Below are 19,563 nucleotides of genomic sequence, written 5' to 3'. Positions count from 1 at the left end.
CTTTGTAGATTCTGGATATTAGACCTTTGTCAGAAGAGTAGATTGCAAAAATTTTCTGCCATTCTGTAGGTTGCCTGTTCACTCCGATGGTAGTTTCTTTTGCTATGCAGAAGCTCTTTGGTTTAATTAGATCCCATTTGTCTATTTTGGCTTATGTCACCATTACTTTTGGTGTTTTAGTCATAAAGTCCTTGCCCATGCCTATCTCCTGAATGGTATTGCCTAAGTTTTCTTTTAGGGTTTTTATGGTTTTAGGTCTAACATTTAAGTCTTTAATCCATCTTGAATTAATTTTTGTATAAGGTGTAAGGAAGGGATCCAGTTTCAGCTTTCTACATGTGGCTAGCCAGTTTTCCCAGTACCATTTATTAAACAGAGAATCCTTTCCCCATTTCTTGTTTTTGTCAGGTTTGTCAAAGATCAGATGGTTGTAGATGTGTGGTGTTATTTCTGAGGACTCTGTTCTGTTCCATTGGTCTATGTATCTATTTTGGTACCAGTACCATGCTGTTTTGGTTACTGTAGCCTTGTAGTATAGTTTGAAGTCAGGTAGCATGATACCTCTAGCTTTGTTCTTTTTTGCTTAGGATTGTCTTGGCAATGTGGGCTCTTTTTTGGTTCCATATGAACTTTAAAGTATTTTTTTCCAATTCTGTGAAGAAAGTCATTGGTAGCTCAATGGGGATGGCATTGAATCTATAAATTACCTTGGACAGTATGGCCATTTTCACGATATTAACTCTTCCTATCTATGAGCATGGAATGTTCTTCTATTTGTTTGTGTCCTCTTTTATTTCGTTGAGCAGTGGTTTGTAGTTCTCCTTGAAGAGATCCTTCACATCCCTTGTAAGTTGGATTCCTAGGCATTTTATTCTCTTTGCAGCAATTGTGAATGGGAGTTCATTCATGATTTGGCTCTCTGTTTGTCTATTATTGGTGTATAGGAATGCTTATGATTTTTGCACATTGATTTTGTATCCTGAGACTTTGCTGAAGTTTTCTAATCAACTTAAGGAGAGTTTGAGCTGAGACGATAGGGTTTTCTAAATACAATCATGTCATCTGCAAACAGGGACAATTTGACTTCCTCTTTTCCTAATTGAATATGCTTTATTTCTTTCTCTTGCCTGATTGCCCTGGCCAGAACTTCCAACACTATGTTGAATAGGAGTGGTGAGAGAGGGCATCCCTGTCTTGTGCCAGTTTTCAAAGGGAATGCTTCCAGTTTTTGCCCATTCAGTATGATATTGACTGTGGGTTTGTCATAAATAGCTCTTATTATTTTGAGATATGTTCCATCAATACCTAGTTTATTGAGCGTTTTTAGCATGAAGCGCTGTTGAATTTTGTCAAAGGTCTTTTCTGCATCCATTGAGATAATCATGTGTTTTTTGTTGTTGTTTCTGTTTATGTGATGGATTACATTTTTTGATTTGTCTATGTTGAACCAGCCTTGCATCCCAGGGATGAAGCCCACTTGAGCATGGTGGATAAGCTTTTTGATGTGCTGCTGGATGTGGTTTGCCAGTATTTTATTGAGGATTTTTGCATCGATGTTCATCAGGGATATTGGTCTAAAATTCTCTTTCTTTGTTGTGTCTCTGCCAGGCTTTGGTATTAGGATGATGTTGGCCTCATAAAATAAGTTAGGGAGGATTCCCTCTTTTTCTATTGATTGGAATAATTTCAGAAGGAGTGGTACCAGCTCCTCCTTGTACCTCTGGTAGAATTCAGCTGTGAATCCATCTTGTCCTGGACTTTTTTCGGTTGGTAGGCTATTAATTATTGCCTCAATTTCAGAGCCTGCTATTGGTCTATTCAGTGATTCAACTTCTTCCTGGTTTAGTCTTAGGAGGGTGTATGTGTCCAGGAATTTATCCATTTCTTCTAGATTTTCTAGGTTATTTGTGTAGAGGTGTTTATAGTATTCTCTGATGGTAGTTTGTATTTCTCTGGGATCAGTGGTGATATCCCCTTTATCATTTTTTATTGCATCTATTTGATTCTTCTCTCTTTTCTTCTTTATTAGTCTTGCTAGCATTCTATCAATTTTGTTGATCTTTTCAAAAAACCAGTTCCTGGAATCATTAATTTTTTGGAGGGTTTTTTGTGTATCTATCTCCTTCAGTTCTACTCTGATCTTAGTTATTTCTTCTTTCTGCTAGCTTTTCAATTTGTTTGCTCTTGCTTCTCTAGTTCTTTCAATTGTGAAGTTAGGGTGTTGATTTTAGATCTTTCCAGCTTTCTCTTGTGGTCATTTAGTGCTATAAATTTCCCTCTACACACTGCTTTAAATGTGTCCCAGAGATTCTGGTATGTTGTATCTTTGTTCTCATTGGTTTCAAAGAACATCTTTATTTCTGCCTTCATTTCATTATTTACCCAGTAGTCATTCAGGAGCAGGTTGTTCAGTTTCCATGTAGTTTTGTGGTTTTGAGTGAGTTTCTTAATCCTGAGGTCTAATTTGATTGCACTGTGGTCTGCCAGACAGTTTGTTATGATTTCTGTTCTTTTACCTTTGCTGAGGAGTGCTTTACTTGCAACTATGTGGTCAATTTTGGAATAAGTGCAATGTGGTGCTGAGAAGAATGTATATTCTGTTGACCTGGGGTGGAGAGTTCTGTAGATGTCTATTAGGTCTGCTTGGTGCAGAGCTGAATTAAAGTCCTGGGTATCCTTGTTAACTTTCTGTCTCGTTGATCTGTCTAATATTGACAGTGGGGTGTTAAAGTCTCCCATTATTATTGTGTGGGAGTCTAAGTCTCTTTGTAGGTCTCTCAGGACTTGCTTTATGAATGTGGGTGCTCCCGTATTGGGTGCATATGTATTTAGTCTCATATTTCTTCACATTAACATAATCTCATATTTCTTGGAGGCTTTGTTCACTTCTTTTTACTGTTTTTTCTCTAACCTTGTCTTCTCACTTTGTTTCATTAATTTGATCTTCAATCACTGATACCCTTTCTTCTACTTGATCGAATCGGCTGTTGAAGCTTGTGCATATGTCACGTAGTTCTCGTGCCATAGTTTTCAGCTCCATCAGGTCATTTAAGGCCTTCTCTACACTGTTTATTCTAGTTGGCCATTCGTCTAACCTTTTCTCAAAGTTTTTAGCTTCCTTATGATGGGTCTGAACATGCTCCTTTAGCTCAGAAAAGTTTGTTATTACTGACCTTCTGAAGCCTACTTCTGTCAACTCGTCAAAGTCATTATCTGTTCAGCTTTATTCCATTGCTGGCAAAGATCTGTGATCCTTTGGAGGAGAAGAGGCACTCTGGTTTTTAGAATTTCCTGCATTTCTGTTCTGGTTTCTCCCCATCTTTGTGGTTTTATCTACCTTTGGTCTTTGATGTTGGTGACCTCCAGATGGGGTTTTGCTGTGGATGTCCTTTTTGTTGATGTTGATGTTGATGCTATTCCTTTCTATTTGTTAGTTTTCCTTCTAACAGTCAGGTCCCTCAGCTGCAGGTCTGTTGTAGTTTGCTGGAGGTCCACTCCAGACCATGTTTGCCTGGGTGTCACCAGTGGAGGCTGCAGAACAGCAAATATTGCTGCCTGAGCCTTCCTCTGGAAGCTTCGTCTCAGAAGGGCACCTGCATATATGAGGTGTCTGTTGGCCCCTACTGGGAGCTGTCTCCCAGTTAGGCTACACGGGCGTCAGGGACCCACTTGAGGAGGCAGTCTGTCCATTCTCAGAGCTCAAATGCCATGCTGGGAGAACCGCTGCTCTCTTCAGAGCTGTCAGACAGGGATGTTTATGTCTGCAGAAGCTGTCTGCTGCCTTTTGTTCAGCTATGCCCTGCCCACAAAGGTGGAGTCTATAGAGGCAGAAGCCTTGCTGAGCTGTGGTAGGCTTTGCCCAGTTCGAGCTTCCTGGCCGCTTTGTTTACCTACTCAAGCCTCAGCAATGGCGGATGCCCCTCCCCCAGCCAGCCTGCCACCTCACAGTTTGATCTCAGACTGCTGTGCTAGCAGTGAGCAAGTCTCCGTGGGTGTGGGATCCACCGAGTCGGGCACAGGAGAGAATATCCTTGTCTACCAGTTGCTAAGACCTTGGGAAAAGTGCAATATTGGGGCGGTAGTGTCCTGTTTTTCCAGGTATAGTCTGTTACGGCTTCCCTTGGTTAGGAAAAGGAAATCCTCTGACCCCTTGTGATTCTTGGGTGAGGTGATGCCCCACCTTGCTTTGGCTCACCCTCTGTGGGCTGCACCCACTGTCCAACCAGTCCCAGTGAGATGAACCATGTACCTCAGTTGGAAATGCAGAAATCACCTGTCTTCTGCATTGATCATGCTGGGAGCTGCAGACTGCAGCTGTTCCTATTTGGCCATCTTGGAATGGTTCCTAAAAAGCTATTTTGGAAACAGTTCTACAATTCTGAAATTTTACCAAAAATCAGGCCTTTTCCCTATTTAACATTGAGAACTTCCTCCATTCCAGGGTAATAAATACCTAATATATATATGCCTTCTGCTTCATACTTGCATATACTTGTATGTACTTCATACACAGCCATTAAGGTGACTGAAAACTTGAATTTTCTATGATTTTCCCCATTAAAAAAACTTCTGTTATCTATATAATTAAGATAATTTAACATCCAAGTACATTCATATGCCTCACATAATTTTTTTTTTTTTTTTTTTTTGAGACAAAGTCTCACTCTGTCACCCAGGCTGGAGTGTAGTGGTGTGATCTTGGCTCACTGAATTCTTGACCTCATGCCTCTCAACCTCAGCCCCCCAGGTAGCTGGGAGCACAGGAGCACACCATCACACAGGGCTAATTTTTATAATTTTAGTATAGATAGGGTTTCGCCATATTGCCCAGGGTGATCTCAAACTCCTGGGCTCAACTGATCTGCACGGCTCGGCCTCCCAAAGTGCTGGGATTACAGGCATGAACCACCTTGCCCAGCTCACTTCATTTTAATTCAAAAAAGTGGCTGAGAAATACATAGTGACCTCTCTTGTGTTCTAATTATGTAAGATGCATTGGTTATTTGGTCATGGATCAATAAGTGCTTATTTCCCAGTTTTTGACTGGTGCTAAAATGCAGGGATTGGTTGATCAATTCTAAGTCTCCTCTTTTCTGCAATTGGTAGTTTTTATTTTTTTATTTTTTATTTTTTTTGAGACGGAGTCTGTCTCTGTCGCCCAGGCTGGAGTGCGGTGGCCGGATCTCAGCTCACTGCAAGCTCCGCCTCCCAGGTTCACGCCATTCTCCCGCCTCCGCCTCCCAAATAGCTGGGACTACAGGCGCCCGCCTCGTCGCCCGGCTAGTTTTTTGTATTCTTTAGTAGAGACGGGGTTTCACCGTATTAGCCAGGATGGTCTCGATCTCCTGACCTTGTGATCCGCCCGTCTCGGCCTCCCAAAGTGCTGGGATTACAGGCTTGAGCCACCGCGCCCGGCCGGTAGTTTTTAAAATAATCTCTGAGTCACCCCTGGAGGCACTATCTGAGACAGTATGGATTGAACAGCACTGTCAGCAACGTGCTGTGGGGTCCCTCCCTCTGTAGAAAGGACATGAAATGTTGACCTGCCTTTGACAACAATCTCAAAGGAGGGAAGGGCTGTGTGAGGTCTGGGCTGGAAGAGGATTTTACATTTTCTCTTTTGCATGGCTTGTTTTTTCCAAATAAGCAGGAGACATCTTTAGGATTCTTTTGTGTGTTTGGAACAGAGAGAGGAAAAACCCAGATCCATTTAAGATTCAGCAGAGGGCTTGGAAGCATAAGAGTTCAGGCAAGTTACTACTTGTCAATGATTCTTACATAATAAAGACAGCTTTATTATTTCTTCTGATTACATAGTCTTCTTTGATACCTACACACTCAAAAATAATCTGAAATAATTCTGTATATGCATATATAATGGCATGTGGGATAATATACCTTTTCACTCAATAATATGTCATAGATACCCTTCCAAGTCAACTGGCATAGCTTTATTATTTGTTATTAGGTATCCTAATGCTTCACAACATAAATATCTCATAATTTATCCAACTATTTCTTTATTCATGAGCATTCACATTTTCAGTTTTTTGCTACTCCAAACTAACAATTTTATAATGAACTAACATCTGTAATGCTGAGTCCCTAATTTTCCCTTTTTCAATGTCTAATCCTGATGGAATTTTTTCCCAATTATTCACCTGCTGTCCTGATTGTTTAGGAATTCAATGTAATAGTTAGGTTCTCTGTGGAATTCTCATTCAGAAATACAAAGGGGAGTGTGTGGTTTCTTTCTGTAATTTCAGAGAGTGGCCTCTTTTATTTGGACCTTCTCAATATGGTGGTCAGATCATGTTTCCAGCCTCAGGAGCTGCATATTAAGCCATTCCGATGGGAAACTGCTGCTGAAGCAGAAAGGTTCTGGGCAGCTGACGTGGCAACACAGTTTACAGTATCTGCCAGCTGTGAGTAACAGCAGGCTGTCATGATGGGATATAGCAGAAGCAGCAGCAGCAACTCCTGATTTAGGGGCAATCGATGTAAGTACTTGTTTTCACCATTAACCAATTAACCCAAACCAAATGCAAACTAAGAATGCTAAGAGGGGATACAGTTCTCACTAGGGACCCTTTTAGCAGACTCATTTGAGAAGCATTTGGTCTCAACCAGAATAAAAAGGCATTAAGCCAGCACATGGTTTTCAGGAAAATGAAGAACTTCACAGGGTTCTGTTTGAAAAAACTAATTTCAGCTGCGGCTAATGCCAATTTCCAACCTTAACTCCTTGGAGCTCCTTCATACTCTGGCAAAGGCTGTTCCCTGGGGGATGGAATGGCTTGTTAATGTGCAAAAGAACACGTGATTTCAACTTACCAAAAAACTTTAGGCAGGTTTGATTATGGGAAGATGAAAGGAAGCTTAGCAATTACAGTGTTTGGGGAAAGGAGAGAGCCTGTTAAAATATTTTAAGGAGGATTCAAGTTGGTTAAAACTGACTTAGAGGCAATGTGGAAACTTTTGTTCTCAAGCTATATAGATGACTAGGGGTGTGGTGCCTGCCAACCCCATGACAATGAAACTCTGGCTTGGATTTCTTTACGAGAGGTGGCTCTGTGGCTGCTGTTCCCAAGGCTTCCACCCTGGAAGTCATGTCTACAGTTTCAAGTATTTTCAGAGTTCATAGACCATGTGTTTACGGGTTGGTGATTTTTTTTTCTTTCTGTTGAGACTTTTTACTCTGATGTTCGGCTCTGCATAAAACCTAAGTGACCAACAGTGGCTTAACCTGAGTGTGGTTAATTTATTGATAAACAGATATTTTTGATTGTCACCTCTCTATGCGGGGTGAACAAGATGGAAGAGGTGGGTCACTGCCCCTGAGGAGTCTGCTGCTCAGCAGGAGTAACAGATATTATAAGAGGAGAAATGAACTTTGGGCTGGGAGTTGGGGGACCTGGATTCGGATCCTGGCACTGATCCCAGTGAACCATATGGCACTCTGGGCTTCAGTTTATGTGCTATAAAATGAATGCATTGGGATGGATAACCTCTTCAGTAATTGATTGCTCACCTAATGTGAATTTTCCCCTTGCTGAACAGCTTCTCACACAGCATTATCTTAGCTCCACATCCAATTCAGGGACAGGCGCTTTATTTCTGAAATGAATCTCACATGTCACCAGCCAGGCCTCATCAGATTGAGATATTCTATAACAGAAACTTGAAGGATTCTCCTAGATGGGCCCATTTACAGTGTAATGTTGATAGGTAGAAAGGTTGCTTTTGAGAAAAATGTCTTAAAGGGAGCAATTCCACACAGACTCATCTTAAATATCTATTTCTGTTTTCAAATGGTTATTGATTGGAACAAGTACCTTTCAAACTGCTGCTGACTTTTGAGAGGCAAAGACAGAACAGCCTGACTCTTAAGAAAATGAAATTGCTTGAAATAAGTGTGACCCATAGACTTAAGGTTTGAAAGAAATTTAACTGAGTCAAAAAAAAAAAAAAAAAAATCAGCCAGGCTGTGGTTTCAAGTAGAACAGAAAATACCCACCCTTGGCGGCCATGCAGTGCAGCCTCAGCTTCCTAGAACTCCTCACCATCAGTTCAGTCCTTTTTGACTTTGGAAGTTGTGGGAGATTCATAACATGTTAGTAGAATGATGGATCAAATCCATTTTTAAAAAAGCACAAGTTTTATGTAGACTTATTGTCCATCAGCCCTGCTAGCCTAGATCACAAAATTATCTGCATGGGCATTCATACCCTTGCTGCCTCCCTCCCTTCCCCAAGACAGAGGTGTACTTCCTGACCCGGAACAAATCCCTTCTCTTGGATTACCTATCCCCATAAGCCTCCTCTGGAACCACCACACTCATCACTCAGTTCCTTTATTCTGGCTGTGTCTTCAGTCTCTCCATTGGCTTTCTACCGGCTTTCCAGCACAAGTAAAAACATCTTTAAGTCTCTCCCATTTTATAATACACCAACTGACTACCCACCAAACCAGCCAATGAGCAAACACAATCCCTCCTTACTGTTCTCTCCCTTTTCTGACCCTTTCACCAACCCCACTGGAGTCCTCCAGTGAGCACTTTTGAGTTCTTATGTAATTTGATGTCTTACTGTGTTTGTGGTCTTTATGCCTTTCTTGACAGCCTCTCCTCCCTTGGTTGCTTTTGATGCTGTTCTGACTTTGCCTTCTTAGTCTTCATTGACTTCTCTTCCTCTGCTTTTTACCTTAAAGTATTATTTTCTTATTTTGAAGTATGTGCTCTTCCTTGACAATCTCATTCATATCTGAGATTTTAATTACGGTTTGTATGCTGATAATGCCAAAATCAAAGCACATACAAATCTTCAGGAAAGAAGCAAAGTATAAACAAATGAACACCACCCACTACAGATGCATGTCTCTGCAGATTTCTCTTGGGAACTCTTGACTCATATTTACTGCCTAAGACACCTCCAGTACATTATCCTGCAAGCACCTCAACTCAGCATGGCCCATCCTGAACATAGCTTTCTCTTAGTTGGCTGCCTTTCCCTCTGCGTATAATAATGTATGTAACTTCTACCCTAACACTTACCACATTTTATTAAAGTGATTAGTTTACTTTATTTGTCTCTCCAGTTAATGGTGAAAACTTGAGAAATAGAATTATGTCTTTATTTTTGTATTCCTAATGCCTACAACAGGAGGCACATAATAGTTATTCAGTCATTAATTATTGAACGAATAAATTGTGGACAGATGGCTGCTTGCTGCAGTAGGTTGACATTCTGTGTCAGTCAACCCAGTCAGTGAGAAACATTGCTCTTTCACAGTAGTTCACGCATAAGTTCTGGGTGCATGCTTTTTGGAATGTCTCTGGACATGTACTGACTGCTGAGTTAATCACCATGGCCAGGGAGATGCAAGACTCTTACTGTCCAGGTCTAAATTTTGTGCCCATTCTTAGAGCAAGAGATGGGGTCAGTCTCACACATGACAGATAAACTGAGAGGGGGTAGGGTAGTTCATAAAAGTAAAATTGATAATTTATTACCAGAAGCCAGAGTATAGGATGCTGGCAGAAATGGGAGGTATTCATCATAACTGTGTGCAAACCCCCTGGCTTTTATCATATAACTGCTATGATAAAAGCTAAACATTGGGGGTTTGCACATACTTATGATGAGTACCTGCCATTTCTACACTCCACTCTCCTTGTCCAGGTGCCAAGCAGGGACAGTCTTCAGTATCAGCTCTCAACTTTTCTTTGCATTCTAAGCTCATATCACATTGAGCATAAAACCCATTATGATGCTGCAAATGTACCAGGTCTTCCTTCGCCTCTTAGCCCTCATCGTGTCTGTTCTGCCCAGAACACATTCTCTCTTGCTCTCCTTTCTCTCTTTCCAGGATAATGCACTCTTATCTTTCAGGTCTCAGTTGAGACAGATTTTTTTTCTTTCCAGAGAAACCTTCTCTGGTGAGGGTTGATACCTTCGTTGTGCATTACATCTGCTTCTCATTGTCATCCTCTCCTAGCACTTATCATTGGAATTGCATGTCACCTAGGCTGTATCCCCATTAGGCACTAAACTCCAAGAAGAGAAGGAACAGGTTCACCTTGCCCATTTAGTGTGGCCTAAATTTAACACCTAAAATGATTATTGGCACATAGTAGATACTCAAGAAATACACAATAATGAAGTACTCCTGGGTTCCCACCCGTTTCTTGGTTAAGAAAAGGCTTTTCTCCCATATGAACCGAATAAATGAAGGCCTTCATTTATTATTTCATAAATAAATGAATTAATATTGTCTAAAATATTATTTGGTGAATGAAGGAGATAATTTAAAAAAATTATCCCAGGGATGAAATTATACTGCAGTTGGATTCATTTAGCAACATAATTTATTTAATGAATGACATCTGGATCAGAACTAGGACATGGTGTCACAGTGTCATAATGTTACGGGGCATACAGAATATTGCATCCTAAGTGTAAAAGGGAATACATCTAGCAATACAGAAACTACATCACAGGAGCAGTGTTGCATGCAGAGAATCTACAACATTCATTTATGGGATGCTCCCAGAAAATAGTGAACTTTAGCCATCTCCCTTGTAATGACTGCAGACACATATGCTTAGTGATATGCTTTGGCTGTGTCCCCACCCAAATCTCATCTTGAATTCCCACATGTTGTGGGAGGGACCCAGTGGAAGGTAACTGAATCATGGGGGCAGGTCTTTCCCATGCTGTTCTCATGATAGTGAGTAAGTCTCACGAGATCTGATGGTTCTATTAGGAGGTGTTTCCCTACAGAAGCTGTCTCTTTGCCTGCTGCCATCCACATAAGATGTGACTTGCTCCTCCTTGCCTTCTGCCATGATTGTGAGGCCTCCTTTGCCATGTGGGACTGTAAGTCCATTAAACCTCTTTTTTTTGTAAATTGCCCAGGCTTGGGTATGTCTTTATCAGCAGCATGAAAATGGACAAATACACTTAGAAAATCGTCTTGTTGTGGCCTTCAGTGTCCTCTAGAACCTGAAATTTGAACTTGGTTTTTTGGCATCATAAGTGACTTCTATGGAAATTGCCCTGCTCTGGTAAATTTAGCATTAGCACTGCTGGGGAGCTTTGCTATATTTGCAGTCACTCATTCCAGACTGGTAGAGCACGGGATGTGAGTGCCATTTAAACACATGTATGCATCCACACTGTACACACGCATGGGCCATTTCTGTACATGGAGCAGTGGGCAGAGCAGTAGAACCTGCAAAATGGCATGTACCTTTATTAGCTGACAAATGGGACAAGGAGAAATTGTCCCATTATTTACTATCTATCTATCTGTCATCAGGTTGAATGAACCTATTTACACTGACTGATAATTTTGAAGGTTATAGTTATTATATTCACATGAAATAGATTTTAAACAATTGCATTTTTGTGTTAAATATATTACATAGCTATTACTAAGCCATATGCTCTTCTGAGCAAAAGCACTCCACTAGAAAACCTGCAGTTGGGCCGGGCGCGGTGGCTCAAGCCTGTAATCCCAGCACTTTGGGAGGCCGAGACGGGCGGATCACGAGGTCAGGAGATCGAGACCATCCTGGCTAACACTGTGAAACCCCGTCTCTACTAAAAAATACAAAAAACTAGCCGGGCGAGGCGGCGGGCGCCTGTAGTCCCAGCTACTCGGGAGGCTGAGGCAGGAGAATGGCGTAAACCCGGGAGGCGGAGCTTGCAGTGAGCTGAGATCCGGCCACTGCACTGCAGCCCCGGCGACAGAGTGAGACTCCGTCTCAAAAAAAAAAAAAAAAAGAAAACCTGCAGTTGATTTGCCTCTACTTGATGACTGATACTGACACACTCTGTGAATTTGGTAAAAGTATCACTTTTATAGCCTCTAAAATGGACATTCTACTGATGCCACTGGGTAAGGAAAATAATGAGCTAAGGATAGGCATCTCTGGGAAAGATAAGCTATGATGACAGACAGGGCAGAATAAAAATTAAAAACAATAACCTCTGATTAGATTATGTCAATAATAAAGAATAGCTAAGATAAAAGTTAAATATGAACTGCTATGGTAAAAGCTAAATAAGAACATATACTCTGAACAGCCTATAAATTAACTCTTCTGCTATGCTCTTTATTTATTTATCTATTTGAGACAGGGTCTTACTTTGTCACCCAGGCTGGGGTGCAATATGTTCATAGTTCCCTGCAACTTTGAACTCCTGGGCTCAGTGATCTTTCCACCCAAGCTTCCCAATTAGGTAAGACTGCAGGTGTTAGCCACCACCCCAAACTATTTTTTTCTTTTTTGTAGAGACAGGGTCTTACTATGTTGACTAGGGTTTCTTGAGCTCTTGGCCTCAACAATCCTCCTGCCTCATTCTCCCAAATTCCTGGGATTACAGGCATGAGCCACCATGCCCAGTTAGAAATAGTGCTATGCTCTTTTAAACAACATTGACAACAATCATTTGTTGGACACTTACCAAGGTGCAGGGACTGTGCTGAGTGCTTTTCCTATATCATGCATTCATTTATTTATCAAATGCTAATTGTGCACCTCCTACAGGCCATGCACAGTACATTATCTCATTTATTCTATAACAATCTTGTGATATTCATCATTATATACTCATTGAGCAAATGGGGACACTTAGGCTGAGAGGTTAAATAACTTGCCTGAAGGCTCACAGCTAATCAGCGGAGGCATTGGAACCCAAATCCAATTCTGACTGCAAAGCCTGAGCTCTCAATTCCCATAGTGTCCCAAAGTCATGAGCTTTGTATACAGTTTAGCTTCTCACACCTTTAACAGAATGTAAGGAACCTGAAAGAGAGAAAAGCAAAGATTTATTGAAAACCCACTCCTGTAATTAAAAGGCACTTTCTATGGTGTTTTGCCATATATCATTTCATCCACCTCACAGCCCTTTTAAATGAGATTTCATTTTTAAAATATAATTTAAAAATTTCATTTTAAAGATGGGCTCATAGAGATTAGGCAATTCTTCCAAAGGCACATGACTAGCAAATGGTGTAGTTAAAACCAAATCCAGGTTTCATTTTCTATTTTCTTTCCTTTGGGCCTTGCTACTTCCCAAAATGACTAAGGAAAGGACAGGTTTTAAGGAGATATAAACAAGATCGCAGCTCTGTACCCAGAGAGGAGCAGACTTCTGAGTGGTACGGGGGTGGTCTACGCTATTCAGACAGCTGCAGTGAGGGTCTGAGTCACGTATGGGACTGTAAAATACTGGGGTGTGTTTCTGTACGGAGCCTGACGACCTACCTTCCTTGAAGGACAAACACTACCCATCTAAGGTAAACTGAGAGTGTCACTAGCCCCCTGGGTACCCGGGTACCCTGTAGTGTCTTATATAATATGATATTTTTTATCCAGCAATAGAGAGTAGTTAAAGTTCTACGACTGTAAATGAAAGAGCTGTGTGTGCATGAGCACCTTGGCTTGAGTCTCTGGCTTAGACGCTGCTTCACCTGCAGGGATGGAGACTTTCCACAGATCCTTTCCAGCTCATTGGCTCTGTGTGTCTGAATGTCCGCTTCTGTTTAGAGTGCATTTCTCAAAATTTTCCAACAAATGGCAGGGAGTGACTTCTGGGGGTACAGCGTATGTGTGTGTGTGTATCTGTATCTGTCCCATTGCACATGTAAAATTTCTTTGAAGTATCATGCTTCATCTTAAAAATTAAGGCAAATTTGAATTTTGTTCAAAACCATTTGTATTTGTTTTAAATTAAGATACTATTAAATTATTTAGAAAAGAAAATTGATGAGTATCCCATGGCATCCTGCATTGTTCCTGAAACAAGTACTCCAGTGTGAGAAGCACTGGGCTACATTTTCTTGAAGTTTCTAATTTTGTTGTTTTCACCTTAGCCCATTATTTTTTTCTTGTGTCATTGTATGACACATTTTCTCTGTTTCTTCTTGATCTCATGGCTCAATGGGGGCACTGGATTATGTGTCAAGGAGGAGTTGTAGATTTCACAGCAGTGATGAATAATCAATTAATCCCTTACTGATGACTTGTGCAGAATACTTCTTAGGCAATTTATGCTATTTCCAGGGAAATAATAACAGTTAACATTTATTGTGCATTTTGTGATTTGCCAAACACTTTGTAGGGTTTTAATCTAATTTTACCCTCATAATAACTCTGTGAGGTAGGAGGTTCTATTATTATCCCTATTTTACAGATGAAGAAAAGGAGATGCAGAGTAGCTTGCCCAAGTTCACGCAGCCAGCATAGTAGGGCTGGGATTCACTGCTGGACAGCTTTATTCCAGGACCACCAAGTTGTCTTGCTCCTTTGGGGAATTTACATCCTATCGGCCTGCAGCTGAGAGAACATTCCAAGAATATCCCAGTCCTACTTCATTTGGTGGGTTTATGAGTCACCTCTGCCTGCTGGAGCTTGACATGGGGTCAGAAGTCACAGCAGCATCCATCTGCTGCCCACTGTTCTTGATTCAGGGGGCATTAATCAAATGGGAGGGGTGAAGAGAGGAGGAGGTTGGGCCACCTCTGCCAGTCTAGGGCTAATAAAGAAGCATAGAGTCATTCTTCTTGAGTGATAGACCGCCTCTCCAGCTCTTGGCAGCAGAGGTGGATGCAGATTGAGCAGGTTTGCAGGCAGCCACGTAGGTGGCATTTGAAGGAGTCCTGTGCGGGTGCATCCACAGGGTGCCTTGGTCCCGTAGGAAGTCTGCATTGTGCCTAAACCTTCGCTTCTAAGGTTGTGGTAAGAGTAACAATCCCAGGACTGGCACTGGTAGCTTATGGCACCTGTGCCAGGCTAATTGTCTCTGGCACAGGCACCATCTTTTCTTGGCACACACCCTCCTAATAACTAGAACAGCTGAGCAGCACAGGATGCTCTGCATCTTGTCTGCCACTCAGCTCACCTGAAGCAAGGGGCTGAAGTCTTGGCGGCCAACACTGGCTGAGGCTGTGACCTCCATATCCCAAGACTGTTTCCAGGGGGTAGCTTAGCTGGAGTCAAGAGGCTGCTCTGCATGAAACCGTCACCCCCTGATTCATTCTTGGAGTCAGAAATATGAGATGCTTGCTGACTAAAAAGAGCCACGACGTTGTGGCTGGAAATACATGTGTGGCCATTATCCCATCGTTCCCACTTTGGTTAAGAATTTAAAAAAAATTATTGTAATGTAATGTTTTTCTTTCACTGTCTTGTTGGAGTGGGTCTCTTAAGATTAGCTAGGGACCTCATTTTAATAAAGTATGCAGGTAATTTGTGTCTGTTTTTGTCTCATTTATATCCCACGCAGCATCCCTTTATCCACACTTAGATCAGCTCCCTAGACTCACTGACTGCCTCCGCCTTCTCTTTTACTTTCTCTGGAAACTGTCTTTCAATATTTAATTCTATACTCAGGCTATGAAAACTATTGGGTACAGTCATACAGTATAAGCTGTTGCTGGTATACATTTAAGGTGTTCATTCATTTATAAATAAAATGTTTTTGAGCTCTTGTCATATGCCAGGCACTGTGCAAGGCACTGCAAATATAGCACGGAACAAAGCACAGAAGGCTGACATCCCCATGGAGCTTGATGTCAGCCTAGGTGTCCAATGACAGATGCATTTCCAGCCCACTTGTTACTCTGAGCACACGTTCTTAGTGAAAGCCCACTCCTGTATTCCACAGTGGCCATTCCAAACCATCGTAATGTTTCTCAAGTCTCTTACCAAATGCTCACCCTAGAGATGGCCAGTAGAACTTGGCATTCTGCTCCACAGGGAATTCTTGGTTTCTGTCCCCTTATGTTCAAACTTGTCTCCACCTATGCCCATCTTCACCTCTTTTTCCCTGTCTTAGAGGAACAGGTGCCTTTCCTCGGCTAGGTTTAACTTTTGCTCCTGTGCCCTGGATCCCATGTGACCCATTTTCTCTGAGATTTTTTCCTTCAGTAAATGTTTTTTTCAGTCTCTCCATATGAATCAGCAGAAACTCTCTCTTGGCTAGTCCACCCTAAACCAATTCTTCAAATCTGAGTGCCTCATGGTAGCCCCAGCCCTTTTCTTCACATCTAGGGTTCTGGAAAGAGTAATTTTACTTGCTGCCTCCTCCTCCTTAATTTCCATGTGCTGTAGAAGTGATTTTTATGTCTAATCCCTCACTCCCTTGACCATGGCCCTACTGAAATTTTTCCTGTTAAGATCATCAAACCTCTTAATTGTCAAATCCAGTGATTCAGAGAACACACTTTTACTTGTTGTCTTTCTCAATATTCCTCCTAGGTTTGGCATTGTTGACCACTATCCTGCTTTTGAAGCCATCACCTCTGGCTTCTGGGACACCATCCTCTTCTGGTTATCTGCTCATCTTTCTGGTACCTCCATGTTATCTTTCATAGGCTCCTCTTTCTGTGTCCAGTTCTTCTGTGTCCATCTCAGAGCTCCTTCCTCAGACTTGTCTTCTAAGCTTTTCTCCAGTGATCCTATCTGTGTCTGTGGCTTCAACCACCACGTCTTTCCTCCATCCTTTCTCTTGAGCTCATTACAGCCAACTACTTATTGACCACACTCACCTCTGTGTCCCACAGGCCCCTCACAGTCAGCATGTGCAAAACTAAACATATCATCTTCCTCACCAAACTGGCTCCTCTTCTAAGATTATTAGCCAAAAATTTTAAAAAAGGTAGCATGATCTCATCTCCACAGCCTGAAAACTTGGATCATCCTTGACTTTTCCTTCTCCCTCATCTTCTACAGTCAACAGACCATCAATGCATGTTGATTATATTTTATAAACATATATGTATTCTATATGTCCCTTCTCCTCCAGTCTCTTCACAGCTGCTCTCGTTCAGGCATTCATCTGTCCTGCTTGATTTGTGGAATAGCCTTGAATAGCACACTTACCGTTTCTAGTCTCCTGTTTTCCTCCGTGCTTCTTCTATTAGAAAAATCAGTGATATATCCATTTGAATGATGATTGCATTGTATTATGATTGCACTGTACTGTGACTGATTGTATTATGATTCAATGTCTACTGCTCTACTGAATTGAGAGCTTCTTTGGGGGCAGATATTGCATGTTATTTATCTTTGTATCCCCAGTGCATGTGATAATGATGGGCATATAGTAGGTGTTCAATAAACACTTGTTCAGTGAATAAATGACTCAACCTCTATCAAGAAGAGCAGACTGAGCACAGTTAATCAATCTTGGAAGCTTTGAGCACTGTCCCATTTTAGCAGCTTGAATGCCTAATTAGTTACTGATGTGACAATAACACATTTGGTGGTTGAACTAACACTACTGATTAAAAATAATGTTAGTTAATTTTGCCTTTTAAAATAATATACACTTATTGTAGAAAAGTTAGAAAATATGGATAAGCAAGAGGAAGAAAATAAAATCATCCATCATTCCATTACCCAGTGGATAACTACTGATAACACATTGATGTAGATCTTCTCAGCTTGTTTTCTAAATTGTTACTTTCAGTAAAGGAATAGGATGAAGCCTGGGGGATGTCTTAAATGATGAGCTGCCCTTTGCAAGAGTAACCAGTCATTAAATCACAGTGCTCAAGGATTCATGGCAAACCTGACCTAGATCTAGGTGGGTGGTCACATCCATCAGCACTAATCCAGTGGCTAGACATTAGCAGCATCATTAACAGTGATAATACTTTTGCTAGACAGGTGTCAAACTAGGGTAGTGTCTTAGTCAGTTCGGGATATTGTAACAGAAAACCATAAACTAGGTGGCTTAAACAACAGAAATTTATTTCTCACCCTTCTAGAGGCTGGGAAGTCCAAGACCAAGATTCCAGCAGATCTGGTGTCTGATGAGGGCCACTTCCTGGTTTGCAGACGGCCATCTTTTGTTTGTATTCTTACATACCAGAGAGCAGAGAGAGAGAGGAGAAGCAAACCCTCTTGTGTCTTTTTTATAAGGGAACTAATTCCATTGACAAGGGCTCCACTCTCATGACCTTTCAGAGGCCTGCCTCCTAATACATTGGGAGTTGGATTTCAACATACGAATTTTGGGAAGAAACAAACATTCAGTTCACAGCAGGCAGTTACTCTTGTTTGAAGCTAGACCCTAGACAGTGCTGTCTGGCATTTGGAAAGGAGGACAGAGACTAGGAAAGGAAATTCACATAAATTAGTAAACTTCTAGGATTCCAATCCTGGTACATAGTTGGGATGCAGAGCAGGAATCAGGTATGAGGACAGAGCACTTGGGGCAGGATAATATGAAGACTGTAGCCATTTGGGCATAAGGGAGGCTACTGGATTATCCAAGAACACTGCGGCCAGGACTTGGGGTGGCAAGACTCATTCTGGTCCACCTCCTGGTGGGGATTGCGCTCCTAGTGTATTGTCAGGCTGGGTCAATTTGGTTTAGAAATCAGGAAGAATTGAGCTGCCGGGCTGAAAGACTTAGTAATTCTAGTTATGTAGGGCTGGGAAGGTAGGAAATGATAAATCCCAAACCCTTTGGAGTGGTGAGATCCCACCACAATCTACTTAATTTTGTGACCCATATAACTGTTGTATGCCATATGTCTATATAGAATAATTAAAGCTAATTAGAATTAATTTTGGTTGGTGAGTGTTTAAAGAGTTTCATAATAACTCTAGAGATAATTAGAGATACTTTGGGATGTCACAAAAGAAGTATTTGGAATAATTTGACTAGATGTTTAAGCCAGAGTTGTGGAATGAAGGCTAGTAACAGAATGACAATTCTATAATTGCAAGAACACTGAATCAGGAAGTAAGAGTTTGGGATTAAAATCAGTATGCTGCTAAACAGGTTCTCTGAAAAAAACCAACAGCCCACCAACAACCTCGCTTTGTAGCATTTGCCAATTTCTGTGGTGTAAATACTCCCACCATGGTGGATTTCAAGTTTTCCATGGTTTAACAACTGGCTCACATAATTCCTGAATATTTAATAATCAGCTCTTATTAACCTTGTGCAAGGCAGCTAGAGCACACCAGTATAATTTTCACTGGACTTCTAGTTAACTTTGTGATCTTGGGTAAGTCATTTCACTTCTTTGGATCTTGGTTTTATCATCAAAAAAGCAAAGTTGCTAAAATAACCTCTAAGGTCCTTTTCAAAGTTAACATTCCGATAATGCAGCTGGTGTTATAGGGCAAGAATAATGTCACATTATATGCCAAAAGAGTGACATCAAGAACTTTTATGAATGTTATTGTGATATATCAGAACATACAATTTGATATCAAGTCAGTGTAATCATCACCCACGTTCTGATTCCTGCTGTCAATGTGTGTGTCCTTCTCTAGTTCCTCTTCCCAGAAGGATTAAAAACAACAGTGCAGCCATTAGAGAGCCAAACTTCACAGACCAAGAGTGAGGTAAGAAACCATTAACGGCCGGGCATGGAGGCTCATGCCTGTAATCCCAGCACTTTGGGAGGCTGAGGCGGGTGGATCACAAGGTCAGGAGTTTGAGACCAGCCTGGCCAACATGATGAAACCCTGTCTTTACTAAAAATACAAAAATTAGCCAGGTGTGGTGGCACGTGCCTGTAATCCCAGCTACT

The sequence above is a fragment of the Trachypithecus francoisi genome, unplaced genomic scaffold (genome assembly GCF_009764315.1).
Source record: "Trachypithecus francoisi isolate TF-2019V2 unplaced genomic scaffold, Tfra_2.0 Lachesis_group5, whole genome shotgun sequence".
NCBI lineage: Eukaryota > Metazoa > Chordata > Mammalia > Primates > Cercopithecidae > Trachypithecus > Trachypithecus francoisi.
Note: the sequence above shows the minus strand (reverse complement) of the source record.